This window comes from Myotis daubentonii, chromosome 4 (assembly GCF_963259705.1).
Source record: "Myotis daubentonii chromosome 4, mMyoDau2.1, whole genome shotgun sequence".
Classification (NCBI taxonomy): domain Eukaryota; kingdom Metazoa; phylum Chordata; class Mammalia; order Chiroptera; family Vespertilionidae; genus Myotis; species Myotis daubentonii.
The window spans coordinates 3419123-3432256 of record NC_081843.1 but is presented as its reverse complement, the minus strand read 5'-3'; positions in this window follow the sequence as shown (position 1 = coordinate 3432256).

Genomic DNA, 13134 nt, shown 5'->3' with positions numbered 1-13134 from the left:
TTCCCATTCCCCACTGTGGGTCTGGCCAGCAGCAGCCAGAATGCTCAAGGTCTCAGATACTATGCCTCCTCTTTTATCCTCTAAAGAACAGAAGTGAAGATTTCCTGACCAACCTGCTGGTCTTGCTCTCCTTCCTTGGTTGCCTCTTTCTCATTCTTCAGGTCTCACCTCCTCAGAAGGGCCTGCATCCTTGACCACCACTCAATCCCCGTTCTCCTTTGACTGCCCTTCTTCCAGCCACCCCACCCTCTCCCTTTGCCACACAAGACACTTACTCCTCTGCCCAGTGCTGCTTCTTCGCTAAGACCTGGCCGATTTCCCTTTCATGGACCCTGTGGAGTGCAGATTGTTTTCCTGAGGATGTTCACGCTCCTGGATAGCTCTGTCCTCTACAGACTGGTTAGTACTATGAAGAGACATGACCCCATCAGTCCATTCCCTGAAACAACGCTCACCTTCCAAGTCCTTCCAGGAAGTCTCTCTAGGGATCTCTTGGTCCACCCTCCTCCTGAGCAGACGGCTCTGGAATCCTGCAACCGTGGAGGAGAGCACAGCTTACCAGGCAGAAAGCTCAAGAGACCTGTGAAACATCAGTGAGGGCAAGCTAATCATTAACTGTGGACAGTCCTGAGCCTTACTTGTGGTAATATCAATCCTTGTAATCATTATTCTGAACTCCATATCTGGTAAATTTCTTATTTCCATTTCAGTTAGCCCTTCTTCTGGAGAATTCTCTTCTTCTTTCAGTTGGGGCTTGTTCTTTTGTCTCCCCATTTGGCTGCCTATTTGGGGTTGTGTCTGCCTATTAGGTGGATCAGCTACGACTCCAAGTCTCTGGTGCAGGACAATGTCAGACTCTGTTTGTGACTGGCCCTGAGTACTGTTTGCAGCTATCAGCAATACACAGCTTGTGGATCCCTCAGCTGGGGCTGGGTGCCTTTGGAAAGACCAGGATGTACACCAAGGTTTGCTTTTTCCTAGCCCCAGGCTCAGAAAGAGATCAGGCAAAGACTCACAGCCTCCAGAGATCTGCCTCTGCCTGTAGTCTGATTATCATTCTCTGAGTCTTAATGCACCTCAGGCTATAGATCACAGCAAGGTATAGACTCACCAGGGTGGGGCGAGAGTTTTTTCCAATAGGGTGGGGCAATTGCTTTCCTGCAGGCAAAGCTGCCTGGATGGTAAATGTCTCCCTGAGAAAGATGTCCTCTGCAGTATGAGGGAATGACTCATCACAGGAAACCAGGGTGGCTGCCTTCTGAGCCCCCAACCCTGGACTCTCCTCACACAACTCTAGTTCCCTCTGCCCTCCCTCTGCCAGAGCCCAAGGTGAGTGGATGCACATGAAATTTTGTGTGTTGGCCCTTTAATAGGGTGTCTGCATTTCCAACCATCTCTCCCTGGCTGACAGCAACCCTGCTGCTTTTCACAGCCAGATGTTATTATGAGTACCCTTCTCAGTTCTGGTTCTCTGGGTTAGGAACCCAGTTTGGGATTTAGATGCCAGAGTTCTCAGTGGGCATCCCCCACAGCTGAGATATCCCTCCTGAACACCAGCTGCCAGGAACCTGGCCAGCTCTTTCTCACCTCTGCCCTTCCTACCTGTCTCTATGTGGTCTCCACTTTCTTTCCTTGCTTATCAGGGTTCTCACCAGCTACTCCAGTTGATTATTCAGGATAGATTTTATGTATTTTAGCTGTAATTCCAGTTAATTCCTGGGAGAGTGTCTATGTAGTTTACACTTACTCTACCACCATTTTGGAACTCCTGTTCTTCTTTTTGAAGCATTTGTGAATGGGATTGTTTTCTAAGTTTGCCTACTTACAGTTCATTATCCTATCTAATAAAAGAGAAACATGGTAATTGGCATACGACTGCTACCCTTCCCATTGGCTAATCAGGGCGATATGCAAATTAACTGCTAGCCAAGATGGCGGCCGGCAGCCACGCAGCTTAAACTGAACATGAGGCTTGCTTGCTTCAGTGACAGAGGGCTGCAACGTTCCCCGCCTGCCTTGCCGGCCTCTGAACTTGCAGTTTAAGAAACATAGTAACATATAGAAGCTAAACAAAACCCCAGAAACCTGCTTTCAGCAATCCCAGGATCTCAGAGCTGGAGTTGATACAGAGTTTCGATTATAGAACCGAAACAAACCAGATACCTGCTTTCAGGAGCGGAGGCCTAAGAGCGGGAGCCTCAAAGCTAATGCTGGCCCAGAATAACAAAGAAAAAAAAGAAAAAAAGGAGCAGTTGGGAGCTTCAGTCCCAGCCTGAAAACAGCCCTCAGCCCCTCATCCAGACTGGCCAGGCACCCCAGTGGGGACTCCCACCCTGAAGGGTGTGTGACCAGCTGCAAACAGCCATCATCCCCTCATCCAGGCTGGCCAGGCACCCCAGTAGGGACCCCCACCCTGATCCAGGACACCCTTCAGGGCAAACCAGCCAGCCCCCACCCGTGCACCAGGCCTCTATCCTATATGGTAAAAGGATAATATGCCTCCCAGCACTGGGATCAGCGGAGCCGAGAGGCCTCCCAGCACCGGGACCAGTGTGACAGGGGGCAGTGCCCAAACCCCCTGATTGCCCTCTGGCTCTGTGTGTGACAGGGGGCGGTGGGCCACAACCTCCCTATCCGCCCTGCTCTGTTCGTGACAGGGGAAGACGCCCCAACCCCCTGATCAGCCCTGCTCTGTGCCTGATAGGGGGAGCTCCCCAACCCCCTGATCCACCCTGCTCTGTGTGTGACAGGGGGCGGTACCCCAACTCCCCTATCGGCCCTACTCTGTGAGTGACAGGGGGGAGCTACCTAACCTACTGATGGGCCCTGCTCTGTGCGTGACAGGGGGTGGTGCTGCAACCTCCCCATCGACCCTGCCTTGAGTGTGACAGGGGGCGGTGCCCCAACCCCCCATCGGCCCTACCCTTAGCGTGACTTAGGGTGTCATCGCAACCTCCCAATCCGCCCTGCTCTGTGCATGACAGGGGGCGGCGCCCCAACTCCCCAATCGGCCCTGCTCTGAGCCCAACCAGGGGCTGCACCTAGGGATTGGGCCTGTCCTCTGCCACCCGGAGCAGGCCTAAGCCAGCAGGTCGTTATCTCCCGAGGGGTCCCAGACTGCGAGAGGGCACAGGCTGGGCTGAGGGACCCCCCCTCCCCCCCAAGTGCACAAATTTTTGTGCACCAGGCCTCTAGTCTATATATATAAATGCCTAAGTGACCAGATGACTGGACAGCTGGGTGACCGGCTGGTAGCTATGACATGCACTGACCACTAGGGGGCAGACGTTCAATGCAGGAGCTGCCCCCTGGTGGTCAGTGTGCTCCCACAGCAGGAGCGCCACTCAGCTGACAGATGGGCACCAGATGCTAGGCTCACGGCTGGTGAGCACAGTTGCAGCCACACAAGCCTGTCCCATGGACACTCCCCCGTGTGCCAGAACAGTGGCAGCAGCAAGTGCAGTAGGGCTGGGACGAGCGGGAGCAGGTGGCACACAGCCTGGGCTTGGGTTCCTCCTGAGCCACCTGCACTTCCCGCACTACTTCATGGTGTGCGAGATCGATGCGGACAGCAGGCTGGAGCTCGACGAGTTGGCGGGTAAGGCTGGGCTACGATGGCTTGGAGGTCCACTGATCCCCACAGGCCAGGCCAAGGGACCCTACCGGTGCATGAATCTGTGCACTGGGCCTCTAGTTGATCTATAAAAATGCAACTGGGCCCTGGCTGGGTATATCAGTTGGTTGGAGCATCATCCTGTACACCAAAGGATTGTGGGTATAATTCCCAATTGGTGCACATACCTAGGTTGCAGGTTCAATCTCCAGTCAGGTTATATACAGGGGCAGCCCATCTGTGTTTCTCTTTAACATCAATGTTTCTCTCTCTCTCCCTCCCTCTCTCTAAAAATTAGTGGATGGGAAAAAAAGAAAAAAGTAAAGGAAATGTATCCTCAGGTGAGAATTTAAATTTTTTAAAAATGCAACTCATTCTGGATATTTATTGTGTATCCTGCTATTTTGCTGAATTCATTTGTCAGTTCCAGTAATTTTTTGGTGGAATCTTTAGGTTATCTATATACAGTATTGTGTCATCTTTAAACAATGACAGTTTTACTTCTTCCTTTCCAGTTTGGATCTCTTTTATTTCTTCTTGTCTGATCACTGTGGCTAGCACTGCCAGTACTATGTTCAATGGGAGTGGTGAAAGTGGACATCCCTGTCTTGTTCCTGATCTTAATGAAAATGCTTGTAGTTTTGCCCATTGAGTATGATGTTGGCTGTGGGTTTGTTATATGTGGTCTGTATCATGTAAAGATATGTTCCCACTATTCCCACATTGATGAGAGTTTTTATCAGAAATGGGTGCTGAATTTTGTCAAATGCCTTTTCTGTATCCATTAATAAGATCATGTGGTTTTGACTTTTCTTTTTATGTGGTATATCACATTTATTGACTTGTGGATATTGTACCAAACTTACATCCCAGAATAAATCCCACTTGATAATAGTGTATGATCTTTCTTATGTATTATTATCAGTTTGCTAATAATTTGTTGAGGATTTTTGCATTTATGTTCATCAAGGACATTGGCCTATTATTTTCTTTTTTTGTAGTGTCTTTATCAGGTTTTGGAATTAGGATAATACTGAAAATAATACATAAAATGAGCTTGAGCCAAAACCGGTTCGGCTCAGTGGATGGAGCGTCGGCCTGCGGACTGAGGGGTCCCGGGTTCGATTCCGGTCAAGGGCATGTACCTGGGTTGTGGGCATATCCCCAGTGGGAGATGTGCAGGAGGCAGCTGATCGATGTTTCTCTCTCATCGATGTTTCTGGCTCTCTGTCTCTCTCCCTTCCTCTCTGTAAAAAAAAATCAATAAAAATATATTTTTAAAAAAAATGAGCTTGAGAGTCTTCCTTCCTCTGGAAATTTTTGGAATATTTTGAGAAAGATAGATCTTAGTTCTTCTTTAAATGTTGGATAAAAATCACCTGTAAAGTCAGCCAGTCAATAGCTTTGGTTCGTTGGAAGTTTTATTTTTATTTTTATTAATGCTTCAATTCACTAGCTGTAATCTGTGTATTCAGAGTCTCTGATTCAGTTTTGGAAATTGTATGTTTTTAGGAATTTATTCATTTCATCCAGATTATCCAATTTGTTGGCATATAGTTGTTTGTAATATTTTCTTACAGTCCTTTGTATGAAATAGTCTGTACATTTAAAAATGTTGTTGCCAAGTTATGTAAACTCACATCTCTGTAAAAAACCTTTTTAAAGTAATTTTAAAAACATTCTACTTACTAAAAGAAAATAAAAATAAAGTAATTGTTGACAGATGCAGTTATTGACATTGTATTATTCATATTTTGATCTTTTTTGTCCTTATTCTTAAATAAGTCCCTTTAACATTTCTTGTAATACTGGTTTGGTGGTGATAAACTCCTTTAGCTTTTTCTTCTCTGAGGAGCTCTTTATTTCACCTTTAATTTTAAATGACACCCTTAGTGGTTAAGTAGTCTTAGTTGCTTTTCATCACTTTGAATATTTCTTGCCAAATCCTTCTGGCCTCCAAAGTTTCTGTTGAGAAATCAGCTGATAGTCATATGGGAGCTCCTTTGTAAATAAATAACTGTTTTTCTCTTGCTGCTTTTAAGACTCTTTCTTTGTCTTTAACCTTTGGCATATTATTATGTGTCTTGGTGTGGGCCTCTTTGGGTTCATTTTGTTTGTGACTCTGTACTTTCTGGACTTGAGCATCTTTCCCCTTCACCAGGTTAGGGAAGTTTTCAGTCATTATTTCCTCAAATAGGTTCTCAATTTCTTGTTCTTTCCCTTCCCCTTCTGTTATCCCTATGATATAAATGTTGCTATGCTTGATGTTGTTGCAAAAACTTCTTAAAATATCTTCCTTTTCCTAGATTTTTTTCTTTTTGCTGCTATGATTGGCTGTTTTCTACTACCTTGTTTTATAAATAGGTCATATGATCCTCTGCTTCATCTAGTCTACTGTTGATTCCTTCTAGTATATTCTTCATTTCAGTTCTTGTATTCTTCATTTCTACTTTTTTTATATATAACTAGAGGCCTGGTGCACAACAATTTGTGCACTGGTGGCCGGTGGGGGGGGGGGGATGTGTCCCTCAGACCCACTTGTGCCCTCTCACAGTCTGGGACCCCTCAGGAGATAACGACCTGCTGGCTTAGGCCCGCTCCCGGATGGCAGAGGGCAGGCCCAATCCCTAGGGGCTCAGAGCAGGGCCGATGGGGGGTTGGGGTGCTGCACCCTGTCACACACAGAGCAGGGTCGATCAAGGGGTTGGGGAGCTCCCCCCTATCAGGCACAGAGCAGGGCGGATCAGGAGGTTGTGATTCCACCCTCAGTCACCCACAGAGCAGGGCAAATCAGGGGGTTGGGGCACTCCCCCTGTCACACTCAGGGAAGGGCCGATGGGGAGGTTGCGGCTCCACCCCGTCACACACAGAGCAGGGCCCATGGGGGGTTGGGGCGCCACACCCTGTCACACACAGAGCAGGGCCGATCAAGGGGTTGGGGAACTCCCCTGATCAGGCACAGAGCAGAGCCGATCAGGGGGTTGGGGCGCCTTCCCCTTTCATGAACAGAGCAGAGGGGATAAGGAGGTTGTGGCCCCGCCCCCTGTCACACACAGAGCCACAGGGCGATCAGGGGGTTTGGGAGCTGCCCCCTGTCACGCTGCTCCAGGGGCCAGTAGACCTCGTGGCTCCGCTGGTCCCAGTGCTAGGAGGCTTCGCTGCTCCGCTGATCACGGTGCTGGGAGGCATATTACCATTTTACTCTATAGGATAGAAGCCTGGTGCACGGGTGGGGGCCGGCTGGTTTGCCCTAAAGGGTGGGGGTCCCGCTTGGGTGCCTGGCTAGCCTGGGTGAGGGGATGATGGCTGTTTGCAGCTGGTCACACCCCCTTCAGGGTGGGGGTGCAGCTTGGGTGCCTGGCCAGTCTGGGTGAGGGAATGATGGCTGTTTGAAGCTGGTCACACCCCCTTCAGGGTGGGGGTCACCACTGGGGTGCCTGGCCAGTCTGGGTGAGGGGCTGAGGGCCATTTTCAGGCTGGCGGGTGACTGAAGCTCCCAGCCTCTCCTTTTTTCCTTTTTTTTTAATTCTGGGATTTATTTTCGTTCTATTGCTGTCACTGGTGCTGAGAGCAGGCTTTAGCTCAGACCTCGGCTGCTGAAAGCAGGCTTCTGGACTTTGTTTACCTTCTGTATTTGAAACTTTGTTGCAACTCCAGCTCTGAGATCCCGGCTTACTGAAAGCAGGTTTCTGGGGTTTTGTTTAGCTTCTATATTTGTAACAATGTTTCTTAGAGTGCAACCTCAGAGCCCAGCAGTGGCAGGTGGGAACGTTGGCTTTATCCATTACTGGAGCAAGCAAGCCTCCCTGTTCGCTTCAGCTGCCTGGCTGCCGGCCGCCATCTTGGTTGGCAGTTAATTTGCATATCTCCCTGATTAGCCAATGGGAAGGGTAGCGAAGTTATGGCTAATTACCATGTTTCTCCTTTATTAGATAGGATTTTTAGGTTTTTCTTTGTGCTGTTGAAGTTCTGACAAAGTTCCTTGAGCATCCTTATAACCATTGTTTTGAACTCTATAGCTGGTAGTCTGCTTGCCTTCATTTCATTCATTTATCCTGTTTTTTCATTTGGGACTGTTTTTCTTTTCCCATTTCAGGTGCCTCCCTGTGTTTGATTTTATGTATTAGGTAGATCTGCTATGTTCCCATCTTGGTAGAGTAGCCTTGTGTAATAGGTGTCCTGTAGTGCCCAGTGGTGTAGCTCTCCAGTCACCCAAGCTGCACTCTCTGTGTAGATTGTGTGCACCCTTTTGTTGTAGTTAAACCTTGATTGCTATGTTTATACAAACAATCAGCCAAATTGAATACAATAAATAAATTGGTCTTGATTTGGCTCTTTTGATAAACATAGGGGTAATTTTGAGGAGAAAAATTCTATTTCAATAGAGGTTATTAAAACTGAAATATTTTCTTTCCCTTCCACCCGACCATTTGTTACAGTTTGTATCTGCCAGGTCACGAGCCCACCTCCTTCTATGCCCAGGCCTCATCGTCCCTCTGACAGACAGCAAGGATCTCTTGGCTCTGAAAGAAACCTTCAACCCGCCTCAGCACAAAGCAGCTACAGAAGAAATCCTGCATCCCCTTTCCCTGAAACAATTCAGAGCCAGGATCCTTGAGGGAATATATTAAGTAGTAAGACAGACATGAGCAGAGCAAGGACGATGGGCCAGATGTAACTAAGTCTTTACACCTCTACGTATGTAAGACAAGGGGACTCTCCAGAAGCAAGAGGGAACTAGGCTGCAGATGAAGCAGCCCGGGAGGCTGCCCTAAAACCAGTGGGGTCTCTACAGATTCTGGTGACTTTTTCAGACCCTGACCTACCCACCTCACCAGCTTACACGGAAATATACCCAATCTAGAAAAGCTGAAATCCATAACCAATCTTTGCTCAAATTCTTACAGGCTTTACAGCCCACCCAGAAAGCAATCCAGAAGCACGTCTGAGACGCTCTGCCTGTACCAACTTCTGATCCGGTTCATCCCTTCCCCCCTGGTGACTCTGTTTAGGTAAAGAAATGCCACCCAAAGACTGACTCCTACCTGGAAAGGATCACCCCCATGGCAGTCAAAGTCACCGGGATCCCGATGTGGCTTCATCACACCTAGCTTAAGACAGCCAGGCAAAATAGAGAATGCAGGACTCTTTGGACCTCTGGAGATTACTACTGGCCCTCGTTCCCAGCCCTTATCTTATAAACAGGCCCACTGACTTTATTTGACAGATAATTAATTCTATCAAGCTTATAGTCCTCAAAGACAGTATAACTCCCTCCCCAACAATGACCCAAAAGAGTCAATGATTTGACTCATGCACATAAAACCAGTAGGGAATGAAGCATCCGTCTTATATAAAAACTGCTGTTTGAAATTTTAACCCTGCTATTTTGGCTTCTGTAAACACTTGCTTGCTTAAATAATAAGGAAAATAGCACTACTCCCATTCCAGAGAGGCCAGAAACTATGTCCCAGACAGAGTTTCAGTGCTGGCACCAAGCCAGGCCTTGAGATAGAGTCTCATGGCCCCTTCCCAGCACTCAGGCGTTCTTTCTCAGAAGGCCTGGAAGTCTCGTTACAAATTTGGGAGACAAAGGACTGGAAAAAGTATAAATAAAGAGAGTTGCCTCCAGGCTGGGGGACCCAGAATTTGAAAGACACATTTTTCTCTGGGCCTGTGCAGAATTAAAATGTAACTCCCTTTCTCTAAGCGTTGCTTGGTATTTTCTCTGGTCTTCTGTAACAGGGATAACCACCTGGTTGAAAAAGATAGATTGATTAAAAATTAAAACGGTAGACAGTAGCTTTCTAGGAACCTGAAAATTCTGAAAAATGGGCCTAAAATCCCTACAGATACTAAACATGTTGTGAAACCACCTTCTATGCAACATATTATCCAACATGGGAAAAGGCAGTGATTTCAAGTACATTCAGCTGTCCTCCCTTTGGGCCAATTGATGTGACTCTTACTTAGTGTTACTAAGTGTCTTTCACCAAGTGGTTCCGGAACAGGCCACCCAGAGGCTGCTTGGGTCAAATCACGGTGTGGAGATGGACACAGCACCGGTGAGTGGGTCAGGCTGAGGGATTATGGAGAAGCTGGCCTGGAGACAGTCAGCATGGAATTCCTGTCTCAGGTGCTTCATGGAAGGTGCGTGGGATTAGGGAAGGTGAGGGAGGGAGTGACTTCTCCCATGACTCAGAGAGGATGGCAGAGGGACACGGATCAGGGTCAGTAGGGAGCGGCACTCCCTCCACACCCCTCAGCAGCGGGACCAGTCCTGCTACCAGATGTGGCTTTGGAGTCACCCAGGATGGGAGCCTTCCACGGTGCCCTGCCACCTGCTCTTGGGTGCCCAATGGCATGTGCACAGACGCGGCTGGTCCCGGGCTGAGGGATGGGGCATCTGTTGTGGTGAGCTTGTGAGTCCCACTGGACCTAAGGCCCTGGCCCCAAATTCCGTTCTACCCAGTGCTCTAACAGTGTCTCTATTCTAACAGAAACAGCAGATGTGGCTGAGGCGATGGCCTACGGTGCATGGTGGGGGGCTGCCCAGCTTAAGCGCGATGTTTCAGACTGTCTTAATGTATTCAGCTCCATCTGGATGCAAATTCCTGCAGCAGGAGTTTACTCTTGAAAGGTGCCTGCCAAGGATATGGGTGTGTGTGCTTAAGTGTGTATGTGAGGCAGAGGCAGAGTAGATGTTATAGGTGGGCAGGTAGGTGGCAGGTAGCTGAAATGGGAGGACAAGTGTGCATGTGGGTGCCTTGCTGTGTGTTCACACACTTAGGAGCCCCAAACACCACACAGATGGGCTGTAGCTGATCAGATCCTCCTGCACAAGCAGCCAGCGGGGGAGTGCAGCTGAGGTGGTTCCCGGGAACCTGAGAGCTAAACCCAAACACCTGGTGACAGGTGTTAGTGCTACTGGGATGGCTCTTATGGAGATGAAGCAGGTGAACTGAGCACTTAGTCATGCCTTTTCTCCTGCTAACTTAAAACCTACATTCCACTCATCTCACCTACTCCCAAGTCCTAGACACTTTGTCTCTTACGTTCAGGATGACCTTGGCATCAACTTGGGGCACAAAAAATGCAAGACCCACTGGGTCAGGCCAAGAGGAGGGTCCAGGCTCCCTTCGCCCAGCCAGTATCGGCCACATTCCAGAAGACCCCAACTTCAGTCAAAGCCACCCACCAACTGCCCCAAATTAGAGAAAGTTGGAACCATCAGCAATGCTTCTACCTTTAAAATGGCCACATTAGCCATGATACCTTCTTTGGAGCTTTGCCCACAGTGGGGACTCACTTATGCTGCCAAACTTGTTGAAGAACCATGAAGCCAACCTTTGTCTCAACAAGCATTGGGCGAGCATCTTCTAAACCAGTGGTTCTCAACCTTCTGGCCCTTTAAATAGTTCCTCATGTTGTGACCCAACCATAAAATTATTTTCGTTGCTACTTCATAACTGTAATGTTGCTACTGTTATGAATTGTAATGTAAATATCTGATATGCAGGATGGTCTTAAGCGGCCCCTGTTGAAAGGGTCGTTCAACCGCCAAAGGGGTCGCAACCCACAGGTTGAGAACTGCTATAATCTAAACCCATGTCCTAGGCTAAAGATAGAGAATTCAAAAGGCAGACCCACACGTACAAGGAGTGTGCAGTCTAGTGGGAGTGATATGCCAGGAAACACTCTCAATACAATGTGATAAGGGACTGCAGGTATTCAGCCAACATTTATGTGGGACTCTTTGTGGATGTAGCATTAGAGACACGGAGATGAACGCTCAGCCTGATTTTGAGGGGCTTATGGTTTAGTGAGTATAAAAGTCTAGGAAGACTCTGGAGAGCATGCTTTAACACAGTGGTCGCCAACCGGTGGTCCGTGGACCACTGGTGGTCCGTGAGGTCCGAAAGGTTGGCGACTGTTGCTTTAACAGTTATCTCAGAACCTTCTACAATTACAGAGGATGGGCACCTATCCCCGCGAGAGGATGGTGGTGGGTCTGAGAAATGCTTTCATAGAGGAGGTGACACCTGAGCGAGAGGTAAATGATGCATAGGGACCACACAGGTGAGACAGTAAGGAAGAGCATTCTAGGAGGGGAACAGCCTGCAAGCGTGGACGACAGAAAGCGGTGTGTTCTGCGCCTGGATTCTGGGGCCCGCGCTCTCCTGTCCTCGTCCTGCTCCTCGTCCTCCTCTGTCCTGTGCTCCTGGCCTCCCTGTTCGACGTAGACATGCCTCAGCTGCTCAGATCTGAACCTCTCTCTCTCAGATTCATATCCCTCTTTGCTCATCACATGCGATTTCATGGCCGTAAACACCATCGCTGTGCTGGTACCTCCAGCATGAATCTTTCTTTTTAACTCCAGGCAGGTTTATCCTGCTGCCGACTCCACAGGTCTCCTTTAGCTCGGGGATGGAGAGGTCTAACAGCATCTGACACCGACAAAGCCAAAACCAGCTCCTGCTTTCCTCCACCAGACAGCTCACCCCACATCTGCCCCGTCCATGGATGCTGCTGGTTGTTCAGGCCATGCAAGTTGGCATCATCTTTGACTCTTCTTTCTCTCTCACCTCATATCAAATCCGTCTACAAATATTGCTAGGCCTACATTCAAAATACATCCAGAATCTCGCCTCCTCTTGTGCCTTCCTTTGCTACTCCCCTGGGAAGGCCTCCACCCTGGCCTCTTAGCTGGGCCTCTGCTCCAGCCCTTGCCCCCTATAGTTAATCTGCAACCCAATATCCTGAATGATCTTTTAAAAACTGTTTTATTGATTTTTTTAGAGAGAGAGGAAGGGAGAAGGAGTGGGAGCTAGAAACATTGATGAAAAAAGGAAACGTCAATCGGCTGCCTTCTGCATGCCCCACACTGGGGATTGAGCCTGCAACCCTGGCATGTGCCCTGACCGGGAATCGGACGGGTGACCTCTTGGTGCATGGGTAGACACTCAACTACTGAGCCACACCAGCTGGGCCTGTGATGCTTTTTGTTTTTTTTCAGTGATGCTTTTTAAAAACAGGTCAGGTCATGTCACTCCTCTGCTCAAAATACAGCAACGTTCCTCCAGAAGTTAAACATAAAATGACCATGTGGCCCGGCAATGCCACTCTGGGTACACACCCACAAGAATTGAAAGCAAGTCTCACAGAGATATTTGCACGCCCATGTTCATAGCTGCCTTATTCACAAGAGCCAAATTGTGGAAGTGGCCCGAGTGTCCTGCCCAACAATGGCTAAATGGATAAACACAATGTGGGCTGGCATAGATGATGGGATATTACTTAGCCTTGAAAAGGAAGGCATCCCAACACCTGCTACAACATGATGGACCTTGAAAACTTATGCAGAGTGACATAAGCAAGTCACAGGAAGAAAACTGCTATATGGTCCCATGTATACAAGGTTTCCAGAGTAGTCAAATCCAGAGACAGAAAGTAGAATGGTAGTTGTCAGGCCTGGGGGAGAGAAAGGGGAGTTACTGTGTAATGGGTGCAGAGTTCCAGTT